A 17,247-nucleotide genomic window follows, 5' to 3' on the forward strand; every position below is an offset into this window, starting at 1 on the left:
CCTGTCCCCTTATGGGCCTGGTGATTGCTGCTTGGCTCGAGCTCTGTGTAGTAGTGGTGAGGGCATAAAGTACCCCCCACCTGTAGGTTAAGCAGCTCTGGATGATTTGCTGCCCGTACTGGGGATCTGTTTCCCCTTGCGTGCTCGGATACCAGGATCTCCGTACTCAGCCACCCCTCTCTCTGGATGTCTTTCAGGCCGACCCACGGTGCCCTTTCTCCCCCGCTTTCAGCTACTGCACTCCTCAGGACCTGTCTTACACGAGAGCCCCTCTGCTCCCTTCCACACACCTCAACCTCCAGCTCCCGACTTCCCTCACTTCCTCTCTGCCCTGCTTCCTAGCAACCAGCCTCTGAGCACACCCCTTGCTGGGAATTGAAAGTTAACCCCTACTGGCTACCCAAGGGTCCCTTCTAGTGGTGTGGGAGACCTGGTCACTATGTGTTTGTGTGTGCACCTCATCCTGGCCTTTGGAGATTACCTGGAAGCATTGTCCCCGCATGGGTGCAATACTCTGTGGTGCCTGACCAGGTCAGGGGCGCCACAGAAGCCCAAAAGGAGCAAGGCTCCATTTGCAAAGTCATGGCATCGATGTTCATTTGGAGATACTCCTGTATCATCCTCTCCAGCCGTTGACTATGTGTCAGACTTGTTGTCTCTGGTGGCCTTGCAAAAGAGGGTCTAAAAAAATTATGAAAAGATTCCATAAAATTGCTGTTACCAGCACCAGATACGGTCCTACTGGTACGGGTAGACTGTTGAAGATGACGAGACCGTCCCATGTTTGGCAAGTTACAACTGGGAGAATCACTCCCTGCACCTGCACGGTTGTTTGGTGGAAAAGCCGAGCTAAGATCGAGTAACAGCTTCTGCTGATACTCCTGCATACGTGCGTCCCTTTCTATGGCTGGAATTATGTCACAAAATTTGGACTTGTACCGGGGATCTAATAGTGTGGCAAGCCAGTAGTCATCATCACTTCTAATTTTGACAATACGAGGGTCATGTTGGAGGTAGTGCAACAAGAAGGCACTCATGTGTCTTGCGCAGCCATGCAGACCAAGTCCACGCTGTGTTTGTGGCATAGAGGTGCTAACCGTTCTTTCTTCGTCTGACATCTCCCCCCAACCTCTTTCAACTAAAATTTGACCAAGGTCTCCCTCATCTGCTGAGTCTTCCATGTCCATGGACAGTTCGTCCTCCATTTCTTCATGTTCTCCTGCACCTTCCTCAACATTTAGCCTGCTACTATTCGCCCTTGTTGATCCCTGTCCCCCATGGTCCCATGCCTGGCGCCTTGGTGATGATGAACGTCTGGACCTTGGTGATGTTGTTGTGTCTTGCGCATATGAATCCTCCTGTAGTTCATCCCCTTCCTGTTGTCCCACCCCCTGACTCCGAATAGTGTTTAGCGTGTGCTCCAGCATGTAAATGACTGGAATCGTCATGCTGATAATGGCATTGTCAGCGCTAAACATATTCGTCGCCATGTCGAAACTGTGCAGAAGGGTGCATAGGTCCTTGATCTGAGACCACTCCATCAGGGTGATCTGCCCCACCTCTGCATCTCGTTGGCCCAGGCTATACGTCATGACGTATTGCACCAGGGCTCGGCGGTGCTGCCACAGTCGCTGTAACATGTGGAGAGTCGAATTCCAGCGTGTCGCCACATCGCATTTCAGGCGATGAACCGGCAGGCCGAAAGACTTCTGGAGCGATGCAAGTCGCTCAGCTGCGGCACTTGAACGGCGGAAGTGAGCAGACAGTTTTCGTGCCCTGTTCAGAAGGCCATCTAGGCCGGGATAGTGTGTTAAAAATTGCTGGACGACAAGGTTCAACACGTGAGCCATACAAGGTACGTGTGTCACCTTGCCCAGGCGAAGGGCCGCACCCAGGTTTGCAGCATTGTCGCACACGGCCTTGCCAGGCTGCAGGTTGAGTGGAGACAACCATTTATTAAACTCGGACCACAGAGCTGACCACAACTCCTCAGCTGTGTGACTCTTATTCCCAAGACATGTCAAGCTAAAGACCGCCTGATGCCGTTGCGCTCTGCTGCCAGCATAGTAATGAGGGGTGCGTGATCTCTTCTGCGCAGTGAGAATGCTGGTGGCCTGACCAGGCAGGCTTGGGGCGGAGGTGGAGGACCCAGATGAGGTGGAGGATGCAGAAGCAGTGGCGGAACTTGGACAGACAGAGGATTGACACACAAGTCGTGGGGACGGCAAGACTTGTGCAGCAGACCCTTCACCATCTATCACCATAGTTACCCAGTGCCCAGTCAGCGACATGTAACGTCCCTGTCCATGCTTACTGGTCCAAGTATCGGTGGTGAAATGCACCCGTTCACACACAGAGTTTCTCAAGGAAGCGGTGATGTTGTGTGCGACATGCTGGTGTAGCGCGGGCACACCTTTCTTAGAGAAGTAGTGGCGACTAGGCATCTGGTACTGGGGCACAGCGACAGACATAAGGTCTCTAAAATCCTGTGTGTCCACTAGGCGGAAAGGCAGCATTTCGGTAGCCAACAGCTTACAGAGGGATAGAGTCAACCTCTTAGCTTTGTCATGGGTCGCAGAAAGTGGCCTTTTATTTGACCACATCTGAGGGACAGAGATCTGGCTGCTGTGTGTAGACGGTGTTGAGTAGGGTGTCCCTGGAAAAATGCAGGTTTGTGAGGAAAGTGCAGGCGGAGACATGATGTTGCCTTCATCCAACGTTGGTGCTATCGATGTCTGAGAGAGCTGTACACACTCACTTGTTTCCCCTTCCAAACCAACTGACGACCTACCAAGCAAACTGCCTGTTGCGGTTACAGTGGTGGAAGTTGTGGGTGGAAAAACAGGTGTGACAGCTGTCCCCACAGTCCTAGAAGATGACGAGCGCGCGGATGCACTGGAAGGGGCAGGCGGTGGATGGTTCGCTCCGCTAGGCCGCATTGCAGCACGGTGAGCTTCCCACCGGGCCATATGATATTTATTCATGTGACGATTCATGGAAGAAGTTGTCAAACTGCTGAGTAGAGATGAGCGAACCGGTCGCGGTTCGGCTCGAGGTTGGTTCGCCGAACGGACCTCCCGTTCGAGTTCGGTTCGTCGAACGTTCGACGAACCGAACTCGAACTGCATAGGAAACAATGGCAGGCAATCACAAACACAGAAAAACACCTAGAAAACACCCTCAAAGGTGTCCTAAAGGTGACAAACAACTCAAACACATTGGAAAGTGACAAGGACATATACTCATGCGAAAACAAAACAGCTGGACAAGGAAAAAGAGGAGGACACACAGATATAGGCATGGCACGCCCTTCTAAAATCATGTAAAACACCGCAAGGTGACTCCAAGCGGAGTCTCCCTTTTTTCCAAAAATTGGGCCACACACACACCCACCCCTTCAGTGGTAGCACTTGTGCCCCAGTTGCACACTTCACAGCTAGATTTGCATCAAGCACATTCAAAAATACGCCATAATTAACCGTCCCCAGGATGACACCAGGGTAGGTAGCTAAGTCTTTCCTGATCCCAGCTCTGTGCAGCTTGGATCATTTATAAAAAACACAGCAATCAAGGGTTACTCCAAGCGGAGTCTCCCTTTTTTCCAAAAATTGGGCCCCACACACACCCACCCCTTCAGTGGCAGCAGTTGTGCCCTAGTTGTACACTTCACAGCTACATTTGCATCAAGCACATTCAAAAATACGCCATTCTTATCCATCCCCAGGATGACACCGGGGTAGGTAGCAAAGTCTTTGCTGACCCATGACTTGTTCATCTTGGCTTCTTTTAAAAACAATGTAAGCAAGGGTTACTCCAAGCGGAGTCTCCCTTTTTTCCAAAAATTGGGCCCCACACACACCCACCCCTTCAGTGGCAGCAGTTGTGCCCTAGTTGTACACTTCACAGCTACATTTGCATCAAGCACATTCAAAAATACGCCATTCTTATCCGTCCCCAGGATGACACCGGGGTAGGTAGCAAAGTCTTTCCTGATCCCAGCTCTGTTCATCTTGGCTTCTTTTAAAAACACATCAAGCAAGGGTTACTCCAAGCGGAGTCTCCCTTTTTTTCCAAAAATTGGGCCCCACACACACCCACCCCTTCAGTGGCAGCAGTTGTGCCCTAGTTGTACACTTCACAGCTACATTTGCATCAAGCACATTCAAAAATATGCCATTCTTATCCATCCCCAGGATGACACCGGGGTAGGTAGCAAAGTCTTTGCTGACCCATGACTTGTTCATCTTGGCTTCTTTTAAAAACAATGTAAGCAAGGGTTACTCCAAGCGGAGTCTCCCTTTTTTTCCAAAAATTGGGCCCCACACACCCACCCATTCAGTGGCAGCAGTTGTGCCCCAGTTGTACACTTCACAGCTAGATTTGCATCAAGCACATTCAAAAATACGCCATAATTAACCGTCCCCAGGATGACACCAGGGTAGGTAGCAAAGTCTTTCCTGATCCCAGCTCTGTTCATCTTGGCTTCTTTTAAAAACAATGTAAGCAAGGGTTACTCCAAGCGGAGTCTCCCTTTTTTTCCAAAAATTGGGCCCCACACACCCACCCATTCAGTGGCAGCACTTGTGCCCTAGTTGCAAACAGGATGTTTTGATTTGCATCAAGCACATTCCAAATCAACAAGCATTTACTCTCCCCAGGATGACACAGGGGTAGTAAATTCCTTCTGGATCCATGACTTGTTCATTTTGATGAACGTCAGTCTGTCCACATTGTCACTGGACAGACGCGTGCGCTTATCTGTCAGCACACACCCAGCAGCACTGAATACACGTTCAGAGACAACGCTGGCAGCTGGACACGACAAAATCTCCAAGGCGTAAGTTGCGAGCTCTGGCCATTTTTCTAGGTTTGAAGCCCAAAAGGAGCAAGGCTCAAGTTGCACAGTCATGGCATCGATGTTCATTTGGAGATACTCCTGTATCATCCTCTCCAGCCGTTGACTATGTGTCAGACTTGTTGTCTCTGGTGGCCTTGCAAAAGAGGGTCTAAAAAAATTATGAAAAGATTCCATAAAATTGCTGTTACCGGCACCAGATACGGTCCTACTGGTACGGGTAGACTGTTGAAGATGACGAGACCGTCCCATGTTTGTCAAGTTACAACTGGGAGATTCACTCCCTGCACCTGCACGGTTGTTTGGTGGAAAAGCCGAGCTAAGATCTAGTAACAGCTTCTGCTGATACTCCTGCATACGTGCGTCCCTTTCTATGGCTGGAATTATGTCACAAAATTTGGACTTGTACCGGGGATCTAATAGTGTGGCAATCCAGTAGTCATCATCACTTCTAATTTTGACAATACGACTGTCATGTTGGAGGTAGTGCAACAAAAAGGCACTCATGTGTCTTGCGCAGCCATGCGGACCAAGTCCACGCTGTGTTTGTGGCATAGAGGTGTCACCCGTTCTTTCTTCCTCTGACATCTGACCCCAACCTCTTTCAACTGAAATTTGACCAAGGTCTCCCTCATCCGCTGAGTCTTCCATGTCCATGGACAGTTCGTCCTCCATTTCTTCATGTTCTCCTGCACCTTGCTCAACATTTCGCCTGCTACTATGCGCCCTTGTCGATCCCTGTCCCCCTTGGTCCCATGCCTGCTGCGTTGGTGATGATGAACGTCTGGACCTTGGTGATGTTGTTGTCCCTTGCGCATATGAATCCTCCTGTAGTTCCTCCCCTTCATGTTGTCCCACCCCCTGACTCCGAATAGTGTTTAGCGTGTGCTCCAGCATGTAAATGACTGGAATCGTCATGCTGATAATGGCATTGTCAGCGCTAAACATATTCGTCGCCATGTCGAAACTGTGCAGAAGGGTGCATAGGTCCTTGATCTGAGACCACTCCATCAGGGTGATCTGCCCCACCTCTGCATCTCGTTGGCCCAGGCTATACGTCATGACGTATTGCACCAGGGCTCTGCGGTGCTGCCACAGTCGCTGTAACATGTGGAGAGTTGAATTCCAGCGTGTTGCCACATCGCATTTCAGGCGATGAACCGGCAGGCCGAAAGACTTCTGGAGCGATGCAAGTCGCTCAGCTGCGGCGCTTGAACGGCGGAAGTGAGCAGACAGTTTTCGTGCCCTGTTCAGAAGGCCATCTAGGCCGGGATAGTGTGTTAAAAATTGCTGCACGACAAGGTTCAACACGTGAGCCATACAAGGTACGTGTGTCACCTTGCCCAGGCGAAGGGCCGCACCCAGGTTTGCAGCATTGTCGCACACGGCCTTACCAGGCTGCAGGTTGAGTGGAGACAACCATTTATTAAACTCGGACCGCAGAGCTGACCACAACTCCTCAGCTGTGTGACTCTTATTACCAAGACATGTCAAGCTAAAGACCGCCTGATGCCGTTGCGCTCTGCTGCCAGCATAGTAATGAGGGGTGCGTGATTCCTTCTGCGCAGTGAGAACGCTGGTGGCCTGACCAGGCAGGCTTGGGGCGGAGGTGGAGGACCCAGATGAGGTGGAGGATGCAGAAGCAGTGGCGGAACTTGGACAGACAGAGGATTGACACACAAGTCGTGGGGACGGCAAGACTTGTGCAGCAGACCCTTCACCATCTATCACCATAGTTACCCAGTGCCCAGTCAGCGACATGTAACGTCCCTGTCCATGCTTACTGGTCCAAGTATCGGTGGTGAAATGCACCCGTTCACACACAGAGTTTCTCAAGGAAGCGGTGATGTTGTGTGCGACATGCTGGTGTAGCGCGGGCACACCTTTCTTAGAGAAGTAGTGGCGACTAGGCATCTGGTACTGGGGCACAGCGACAGACATAAGGTCTCTAAAATCCTGTGTGTCCACTAGGCGGAAAGGCAGCATTTCGGTAGCCAACAGCTTACAGAGGGATAGAGTCAACCTCTTAGCTTTGTCATGGGTCGGAGGAAGTGGCCTTTTATTTGACCACATCTGAGGGACAGAGATCTGGCTGCTGTGTGTAGACGGTGTTGAGTAGGGTGTCCCTGGAAAAATGCAGGTTTGTGAGGAAAGTGCAGGCGGAGACATGATGTTGCCTTCATCCAACGTTGGTGCTATCGATGTCTGAGAGAGCTGTACACACTCACTTGTTTCCCCTTCCAAACCAACTGACGACCTTACAAGCAAACTGCCTGTTGCGGTTACAGTGGTGGAAGTTTTGCGTGGAAAAACAGGTGTGACAGCTGTCCCCACAGTCCTAGAAGATGAAGAGCGCGCGGATGCACTGGAAGGGGCGGGCGGTGGATGGTTCGCTCCGCTAGGCCGCATTGCAGCACGGTGAGCTTCCCACCGGGACTTATGATATTTAGTCATGTGACGATTCATGGAAGAAGTTGTCAAACTGCTGAGGTTTTGACCTCTACTAACAGAATCATGACAAATGTTACATATCACATGAGTTGGGCGATCTTTTTCGATGTGAAAAAAGGACCAGGCTAGGCAAGGCTTAGAGGCCATGCGACCTGTTGATCCACCCCGAATAATGCTCATAGGCAGAGTGGTGGCTGAGGATGCAGTTGTAGACGTGCTACCAGTGCTCCGACTCTGTCCAGGAAGGCGCAAGGTAACTTCGTCGTCGGTTGCATCCTCCTCCACCGCCTCTGTTGACCTCCTCGAGTGCCTGACTGGGGGTTGACAGTAGGTGGGATCTAGAACGTCATCATCAATTGTTGTGTTTGCACTCCCCTCCCCCTCAGACCGAGCCTCTTCTTGCCCTGACCGAATATTTAAGTTGTCATCCCAATCGGGTATCTGCGTCTCATCTTCATCAGTATGTTCCTCATTGTCTATAACCACAGGTGTTACAGTTTGTGACAAAGGGTCAACATTATGCTCAGAAACTTGGTCCTCACGGCCTGAATCAGAGTCACAAAGGTTCTGGGCATCACTGCAGACCATTTCCTGTTCTGTACTCACTGTAGCTTGGGAGCAGACCTCTGATTCCCAGGCTATAGTGTGACTGAACAGCTCTGCAGACTCAGCCATCTCAGTTCCACCATACTGTGCAGGGCTGATGGAGACTTCAGAGCTGGGAGAAATCAAGTGTGATTGGGATGACAACTCAGAGGACTGGTGTTTTTTGGATGCGGTACTTGAAGTGGCTGAGAGGGCACTTGTTGGACCACTTGAGATCCATTCAAGCATTTTCCTTTTTTGCCCATCATCTACCTTTGTTCCTCTTGTTCGTGTCCGTAAAAAAGGGAGCACATCGGATTGTCCACAATAAGTAGTAGACATCTTACTTTTGCTAGTAGATGGTCTATCTGCAGCAGATGATAATGGAGCTTTGCCACCTTCCCCACTGACAAAACCTTTTTTGCCTTTTCCACCACGCCTCTTCCCCTTTCCACCAGCATCTGTCATTTTGCCACTCATGTTGATTGCGACAAGATTGTGGACTGAAAATGTGGTAGTAAAAATTGAGAGGTGGTGAAGATTGCAGTGGTGGTCTAGCTTTATTAACAGCAGAATAATAAAGAATAAATATCCCTGACAATGTAACTTAGTTATAATTAGTTGGAGTGTGCAACGCAGGCAGACGTGCTGCAAATGTCTTGGCACTAGTGGGACTATAGCAAAGTCCAATAGCCACGTATAGGATGCCACTAGGCACACTGAGTGTGTGCTAGTATAATGGCTTAGTTATAATTAGTTGGAGTGTACAACGCAGGCAGATGCGCTCTGCAAATGTCTTGGCACTAGTGGGACTATAGCAAAGTCCAATAGCCACGTATAGGATGCCACTAGGTACACTGAGTGTGTGCTAGTATAATGGCTTAGTTATAATTAGTTGGAGTGTGCAACGCAGGCAGATGCGCTCTGCAAATGTCTTGGCACTAGTGGGACTATAGCAAAGTCCAATAGCCACGTATAGGATGCCACTAGGTACACTGAGTGTGTGCTAGTATAATGGCTTAGTTATAATTAGTTGGAGTGTGCAACGCAGGCAGATGCACTCTGCAAATGTCTTGGCACTAGTGGGACTATAGCAAAGTCCAATAGCCACGTATAGGATGCCACTAGGTACACTGAGTGTGTGCTAGTATAATGGCTTAGTTATAATTAGTTGGAGTGTGCAACGCAGGCAGATGCGCTCTGCAAATGTCTTGGCACTAGTGGGACTATAGCAAAGTCCAATAGCCACGTATAGGATGCCACTAGGTACACTGAGTGTGTGCTAGTATAATGGCTTAGTTATAATTAGTTGGAGTGTGCAACGCAGGCAGATGCGCTCTGCAAATGTCTTGGCACTAGTGGGACTATAGCAAAGTCCAATAGCCACGTATAGGATGCCACTAGGTACACTAAGTGTTTGCTAGTATAATGGCTTAGTTATAATTAGTTGGAGTGTGCAACGCAGGCAGATGCGCTCTGCAAATGTCTTGGCACTAGTGGGACTATAGCAAAGTCCAATAGCCACGTATAGGATGCCACTAGGTACACTGAGTGTGTGCTAGTATAATGGCTTAGTTATAATTAGTTGGAGTGTGCAACGCAGGCAGATGCGCTCTGCAAATGTCTTGGCACTAGTGGGACTATAGCAAAGTCCAATAGCCACGTATAGGATGCCACTAGGTACACTAAGTGTTTGCTAGTATAATGGCTTAGTTATAATTAGTTGGAGTGTGCAACGCAGGCAGATGCGCTCTGCAAATGTCTTGGCACTAGTGGGACTATAGCAAAGTCCAATAGCCACGTATAGGATGCCACTAGGTACACTGAGTGTGTGCTAGTATAATGGCTTAGTTATAATTAGTTGGAGTGTGCAACGCAGGCAGATGCGCTCTGCAAATGTCTTGGCACTAGTGGGACTATAGCAAAGTCCAATAGCCACGTATAGGATGCCACTAGGTACACTGAGTGTTTGCTAGTATAATGGCTTAGTTATAATTAGTTGGAGTGTGCAACGCAGGCAGATGCGCTCTGCAAATGTCTTGGCAGTAGTGGGACTATAGCAAAGTCCAATAGCCACGTATAGGATGCCACTAGGTACACTGAGTGTGTGCTAGTATAATGGCTTAGTTATAATTAGTTGGAGTGTGCAACGCAGGCAGATGCGCTCTGCAAATGTCTTAGCACTAGTGGGACTATAGCAAAGTCCAATAGCCACGTATAGGATGCCACTAGGTACACTAAGTGTTTGCTAGTATAATGGCTTAGTTATAATTAGTTGGAGTGTGCAACGCAGGCAGATGCGCTCTGCAAATGTCTTGGCACTAGTGGGACTATAGCAAAGTCCAATAGCCACGTATAGGATGCCACTAGGTACACTGAGTGTGTGCTAGTATAATGGCTTAGTTATAATTAGTTGGAGTGTGCAACGCAGGCAGATGCGTTCTGCAAATGTCTTGGCACTAGTGGGACTAAAGCAAAGTCCAATAGCCACGTATAGGATGCCACTAGGTACACTAAGTGATTGCTAGTATAATGGCTTAGTTATAATTAGTTGGAGTGTGCAACGCAGGCAGATGCGCTCTGCAAATGTCTTGGCACTAGTGGGACTATAGCAAAGTCCAATAGCCACGTATAGGATGCCACTAGGTACACTGAGTGTTTGCTAGTATAATGGCTTAGTTATAATTAGTTGGAGTGTGCAACGCAGGCAGATGCGCTCTGCAAATGTCTTGGCACTAGTGGGACTATAGCAAAGTCCAATAGCCACGTATAGGATGCCACTAGGTACACTGAGTGTTTGCTAGTATAATGGCTTAGTTATAATTAGTTGGAGTGTGCAACGCAGGCAGATGCGCTCTGCAAATGTCTTGGCACTAGTGGGACTATAGCAAAGTCCAATAGCCACGTATAGGATGCCACTAGGTAAACTGAGTGTTTGCTAGTATAATGGCTTAGTTATAATTAGTTGGAGTGTGCAACGCAGGCAGATGCGCTCTGCAAATGTCTTGGCACTAGTGGGACTATAGCAAAGTCCAATAGCCACGTATAGGATGCCACTAGGTACACTGAGTGTTTGCTAGTATAATGGCTTAGTTATAATTAGTTGTAGTGTGCAATGCAGGCAGACGTGCTCTGCAAATGTCTTTGCACTAGTGGGACTATAGCAAAGTCCAATAGCCACAGATAGGATGCCACTAGGTACACTGAGTGTTTGCTAGTATAATGGCTTAGTTATGAGTTGGAGTGTGCAGAGGACAAGAGGGTACAGTGGCAGGATTGTGGTGCTCTGGGTAGAGGAATGGAAGCCTGCCTTTCTATTCCCTCCTAATGGTGAAATGCAGGGAGGAAATCCCTGACCTTGGCTGCACAGACGCTGGCGCTGTTTTCAGGACCTGTCACCTTAACTCTGACCCTGCCGGTTTGAGCCCTTAAAAGGACTGCTATAAAGTGCTCTCCCTAAGCTGTCTAACGCTGTGTATGCAGCGCATACAGCTGTATCAGCGATAGGACTCAAGACGGAGCTGCGACAGTGATGTCTGACACCAAAGACGCAGAAGGCAGATAATGGCGTCCGTGAAGAAAATGTCCGGTTTTATAATGCAGGGACATGTGACATGCAGATCCTATCACACATGCCGTTGCTTCTCTGGCTCAAAGTCCACTTAGCTGTGTGTGTGTCTGTGATTGGCTGACATGCTGGCCCGCCCCACAAGACGCGCGCGCTTAGGGAAGGAAGACAAGAAAAAAAAAAAAAAAAAATGGCGATCGCCATTATAGAAACAGCAGTGATCTGAAGGCGCTGTTCACGCACACTATACACTGAAATGTGATAATAGTTTGATTCACAGAGTGACTTACACTATTACAGCAGAAACCAAGCTATGATTTAGCTGTTTTTTGGCTGCTAGAACCGTTCTCGAACGTTTCTAGAACTATCGAGCTTTTGCAAAAAGCTCGAGTTCTAGTTCGATCTAGAACATGCCCCAAAATCACTCGAGCCTAGAACTGGAGAACCACGAACCACGAACCGCGCTCAACTCTAGTCAAAACCTCAGCAGTAGAGTTGAGCGCGGTTCGTGGTTCGTGGTTCTCCAGTTCTAGGCTCGAGTGATTTTGGGGCATGTTCTAGATCGAACTAGAACTCGAGCTTTTTGCAAAAGCTCGATAGTTCTAGAAACGTTCGAGAACGGTTCTAGCAGCCAAAAAACAGCTAAATCATAGCTTGGTTTCTGCTGTAATAGTGTAAGTCACTCTGTGAATCAAACTATTATCACATTTCAGTGTATAGTGTGCGTGAACAGCGCCTTCAGATCACTGCTGTTTCTATAATGGCGATCGCCATTTTTTTTTTTTTCTTCTTGTCTTCCTTCCCTAAGCGCGCGCGTCTTGTGGGGCGGGCCAGCATGTCAGCCAATCACAGACACACACACAGCTAAGTGGACTTTGAGCCAGAGAAGCAACGGCATGTGTGATAGGATCTGCATGTCACATGTCCCTGCATTATAAAACCGGACATTTTCTTCACGGACGCCATTATCTGCCTTCTGCGTCTTTGGTGTCAGACATCACTGTCGCAGCTCCGTCTTGAGTCCTATCGCTGATACAGCTGTATGCGCTGCATACACAGCGTTAGACAGCATAGGGAGAGCACTTTATAGCAGTCCTTTTAAGGGCTCAAACCGGCAGGGTCAGAGTTAAGGTGACAGGTCCTGAAAACAGCGCCAGCGTCTGTGCAGCCAAGGTCAGGGATTTCCTCCCTGCATTTCACCATTAGGAGGGAATAGAAAGGCAGGCTTCCATTCCTCTACCCAGAGCACCACAATCCTGCCACTGTACCCTCTTGTCCTCTGCACACTCCAACTCATAACTAAGCCATTATACTAGCAAACATTCAGTGTACCTAGTGGCATCCTATCTGTGGCTATTGGACTTTGCTATAGTCCCACTAGTGCAAAGACATTTGCAGAGCGCGTCTGCCTGCATTGCACACTACAACTAATTATAACTAAGCCATTATACTAGCAAACACTCAGTGTACCTAGTGGCATCCTATACGTGGCTATTGGACTTTGCTATAGTCCCACTAGTGCCAAGACATTTGCAGAGCGCATCTGCCTGCGTTGCACACTCCAACTAATTATAACTAAGCCATTATACTAGCAAACACTCAGTGTACCTAGTGGCATCCTATACGTGGCTATTGGACTTTGCTATAGTCCCACTAGTGCCAAGACATTTGCAGAGCGCATCTGCCTGCGTTGCACACTCCAACTAATTATAACTAAGCCATTATACTAGCAAACACTTAGTGTACCTAGTGGCATCCTATACGTGGCTATTGGACTTTGCTTTAGTCCCACTAGTGCCAAGACATTTGCAGAACGCATCTGCCTGCGTTGCACACTCCAACTAATTATAACTAAGCCATTATACTAGCACACACTCAGTGTACCTAGTGGCATCCTATACGTGGCTATTGGACTTTGCTATAGTCCCACTAGTGCCAAGACATTTGCAGAGCGCATCTGCCTGCGTTGCACACTCCAACTAATTATAACTAAGCCATTATACTAGCACACACTCAGTGTACCTAGTGGCATCCTATACGTGGCTATTGGACTTTGCTATAGTCCCACTAGTGCCAAGACATTTGCAGAGCGCATCTGCCTGCGTTGCACACTCCAACTAATTATAACTAAGCCATTATACTAGCAAACACTTAGTGTACCTAGTGGCATCCTATACGTGGCTATTGGACTTTGCTATAGTCCCACTAGTGCCAAGACATTTGCAGAGCGCATCTGCCTGCGTTGCACACTCCAACTAATTATAACTAAGCCATTATACTAGCACACACTCAGTGTACCTAGTGGCATCCTATACGTGGCTATTGGACTTTGCTATAGTCCCACTACTGCCAAGACATTTGCAGAGCGCATCTGCCTGCGTTGCACACTCCAACTAATTATAACTAAGCCATTATACTAGCAAACACTTAGTGTACCTAGTGGCATCCTATACGTGGCTATTGGACTTTGCTATAGTCCCACTAGTGCCAAGACATTTGCAGAGCGCATCTGCCTGCGTTTCACACTCCAACTAATTATAACTAAGCCATTATACTAGCACACACTCAGTGTACCTAGTGGCATCCTATACGTGGCTATTGGACTTTGCTATAGTCCCACTAGTGCCAAGACATTTGCAGAGCGCATCTGCCTGCGTTGCACACTCCAACTAATTATAACTAAGCCATTATACTAGCAAACACTTAGTGTACCTAGTGGCATCCTATACGTGGCTATTGGACTTTGCTATAGTCCCACTAGTGCCAAGACATTTGCAGAGCGCATCTGCCTGCGTTGCACACTCCAACTAATTATAACTAAGCCATTATACTAGCACACACTCAGTGTACCTAGTGGCATCCTATACGTGGCTATTGGACTTTGCTATAGTCCCACTAGTGCCAAGACATTTGCAGAGCGCATCTGCCTGCGTTGCACACTCCAACTAATTATAACTAAGCCATTATACTAGCAAACACTTAGTGTACCTAGTGGCATCCTATACGTGGCTATTGGACTTTGCTATAGTCCCACTAGTGCCAAGACATTTGCAGAGCGCATCTGCCTGCGTTGCACACTCCAACTAATTATAACTAAGCCATTATACTAGCACACACTCAGTGTACCTAGTGGCATCCTATACGTGGCTATTGGACTTTGCTATAGTCCCACTAGTGCCAAGACATTTGCAGAGCGCATCTGCCTGCGTTGCACACTCCAACTAATTATAACTAAGCCATTATACTAGCACACACTCAGTGTACCTAGTGGCATCCTATACGTGGCTATTGGACTTTGCTATAGTCCCACTAGTGCCAAGACATTTGCAGAGCGCATCTGCCTGCGTTGCACACTCCAACTAATTATAACTAAGCCATTATACTAGCACACACTCAGTGTACCTAGTGGCATCCTATACGTGGCTATTGGACTTTGCTATAGTCCCACTAGTGCCAAGACATTTGCAGAGCGCATCTGCCTGCGTTGCACACTCCAACTAATTATAACTAAGCCATTATACTAGCACACACTCATTGTACCTAGTGGCATCCTATACGTGGCTATTGGACTTTGCTATAGTCCCACTAGTGCCAAGACATTTGCAGAGCGCATCTGCCTGCGTTGCACACTCCAACTAATTATAACTAAGCCATTATACTAGCACACACTCAGTGTACCTAGTGGCATCCTATACGTGGCTATTGGACTTTGCTATAGTCCCACTAGTGCCAAGACATTTGCAGAGCGCATCTGCCTGCGTTGCACACTCCAACTAATTATAACTAAGCCATTATACTAGCACACACTCAGTGTACCTAGTGGCATCCTATACGTGGCTATTGGACTTTGCTATAGTCCCACTAGTGCCAAGACATTTGCAGCACGTCTGCCTGCGTTGCACACTCCAACTAATTATAACTAAGTTACATTGTCAGGGATATTTATTCTTTATTATTCTTCTGTTAATAAAGCTAGACCACCACTGCAATCTTCACCACCTCTCAATTTTTACTACCACATTTTCAGTCCACAATCTTGTCGCAATCAACATGAGTGGCAAAATGACAGATGCTGGTGGAAAGGGGAAGAGGCGTGGTGGAAAAGGCAAAAAAGGTTTTGTCAGTGGGGAAGGTGGCAAAGCTCCATTATCATCTGCTGCAGATAGACCATCTACTAGCAAAAGTAAGATGTCTACTACTTATTGTGGACAATCCGATGTGCTCCCTTTTTTACGGACACGAACAAGAGGAACAAAGGTAGATGATGGGCAAAAAAGGAAAATGCTTGAATGGATCTCAAGTGGTCCAACAAGTGCCCTCTCAGCCACTTCAAGTACCGCATCCAAAAAACACCAGTCCTCTGAGTTGTCATCCCAATCACACTTGATTTCTCCCAGCTCTGAAGTCTCCATCAGCCCTGCACAGTATGGTGGAACTGAGATGGCTGAGTCTGCAGAGCTGTTCAGTCACACTATAGCCTGGGAATCAGAGGTCTGCTCCCAAGCTACAGTGAGTACAGAACAGGAAATGGTCTGCAGTGATGCCCAGAACCTTTGTGACTCTGATTCAGGCCGTGAGGACCAAGTTTCTGAGCATAATGTTGACCCTTTGTCACAAACTGTAACACCTGTGGTTATAGACAATGAGGAACATACTGATGAAGATGAGACGCAGATACCCGATTGGGATGACAACTTAAATATTCGGTCAGGGCAAGAAGAGGCTCGGTCTGAGGGGGAGGGGAGTGCAAACACAACAATTGATGATGACGTTCTAGATCCCACCTACTGTCAACCCCCAGTCAGGCACTCGAGGAGGTCAACAGAGGCGGTGGAGGAGGATGCAACCGACGACGAAGTTACCTTGCGCCTTCTTGGACAGAGTCGGAGCACTGGTAGCACGTCTACAACTGCATCCTCAGCCACCACTCTGCCTATGAGCATTATTCGGGGTGGATCAACAGGTCGCATGGCCTCTAAGCCTTGCCTAGCCTGGTCCTTTTTTCACATCGAAAAAGATCGCCCAACTCATGTGATATGTAACATTTGTCATGATTCTGTTAGTAGAGGTCAAAACCTCAGCAGTTTGACAACTTCTTCCATGAATCGTCACATGACTAAATATCATAAGTCCCGGTGGGAAGCTCACCGTGCTGCAATGCGGCCTAGCGGAGCGAACCATCCACCGCCCGCCCCTTCCAGTGCATCCGCGCGCTCTTCATCTTCTAGGACTGTGGGGACAGCTGTCACACCTGTTTTTCCACGCAAAACTTCCACCACTGTAACCGCAACAGGCAGTTTGCTTGTAAGGTCGTCAGTTGGTTTGGAAGGGGAAACAAGTGAGTGTGTACAGCTCTCTCAGACATCGATAGCACCAACGTTGGATGAAGGCAACATCATGTCTCCGCCTGCACTTTCCTCACAAACCTGCATTTTTCCAGGGACACCCTTCTCAACACCGTCTACACACAGCAGCCAGATCTCTGTCCCTCAGATGTGGTCAAATAAAAGGCCACTTCCTCCGACCCATGACAAAGCTAAGAGGTTGACTCTATCCCTCTGTAAGCTGTTGGCTACCGAAATGCTGCCTTTCCACCTAGTGGACACACAGGATTTTAGAGACCTTATGTCTGTCGCTGTGCCCCAGTACCAGATGCCTAGTCGCCACTACTTCTCTAAGAAAGGTGTGCCCGCGCTACACCAGCATGTCGCACACAACATCACCGCTTCCTTGAGAAACTCTGTGTGTGAACGGGTGCATTTCACCACCGATACTTGGACCAGTAAGC

This window comes from Anomaloglossus baeobatrachus, chromosome 5, assembly GCF_048569485.1.
Source record: "Anomaloglossus baeobatrachus isolate aAnoBae1 chromosome 5, aAnoBae1.hap1, whole genome shotgun sequence".
Taxonomy (NCBI): domain Eukaryota; kingdom Metazoa; phylum Chordata; class Amphibia; order Anura; family Aromobatidae; genus Anomaloglossus; species Anomaloglossus baeobatrachus.